This window comes from Solanum dulcamara, chromosome 10 (assembly GCF_947179165.1).
Source record: "Solanum dulcamara chromosome 10, daSolDulc1.2, whole genome shotgun sequence".
Classification (NCBI taxonomy): Eukaryota; Viridiplantae; Streptophyta; class Magnoliopsida; order Solanales; family Solanaceae; genus Solanum; species Solanum dulcamara.
In genome coordinates, this window is record NC_077246.1 from 41,199,796 (window position 1) to 41,200,653 (window position 858).

The 858-nt window shown below is 39.9% G+C and overlaps 1 pseudogene; it reads right to left on the reverse strand.

Moving 5' to 3' along the window:
• Positions 1-490: 490 nt before the first annotated feature.
• LOC129871815 (5S ribosomal RNA) lies at positions 491-610 on the reverse strand (annotated as a pseudogene).
• Between the last annotated feature and the right edge of the window lie 248 nt (positions 611-858).

Sequence of the window (858 nt, forward strand, 5' to 3'; positions counted from 1 at the left end):
AAACTTCGATAAGATATCTTTCTAAACCAAGTTGGAAAGGTCCGTAAGTTACCAATAATTGGATGGAAGCCGGAATGCTACATAAGGTAGCGTTAAGAAGTTTGTGACGAGATCCTAAACAACATAACACTAGAAGGCGGCTGCGTATAAAAATAGAAGAACGTACCAATGAAAATATATCGAATAATTGAAGAGACACTACGAAGGATAATAATAGCATGCTAGACCAAAAGCCAAAACGTTGGTTATAGAATTAGGCGCAAATAATGTTGTGATAGATAAATAACGAAATAAAAAGGAATAGAAAGCCTCCTGTGGTAGAAAATAAGGAGAACATAAAGTGAATAAAGGATCATGGAGCTAAAGGTGTCCGATACTAGATGCAAGATAACAGACGAAAAGACGGGGCAAAACATAAAGACTCGTGAGACAACGCTGAGGTAAATCTGGAGCTAAGTTGAGTGCCGCACCTCGTGGAAAAGGTTATAATGAAACGCGACACGAAGACTTCCCAGGAAGGTCACCCATCCCAATATTACTCTCGCCCTAGCACGCTTAACTTCAAAATTCTGATGGAACTTAATGCGTAAGTGCTAGTATGATCACACGAGATGGAAGAATCTGAACTAGCAACGGAGAAACGCTATGAGATTATGTACCCAGGGTATTATAAGATACATTAAGGAAACTGTAACAAGGTCTTAAGAAAAACAAGAAGGATTAGCTATTTGCTAACTGGCGACACACTTGAGTGCCACAACTCTTCAACATAGAACTAGTTAATGAGAGGAAAACCGCAGAATGGCTATATAGGCCAGTGGGCGAGGGAATTTTGACACCACTGAGTAGCTAACTCTG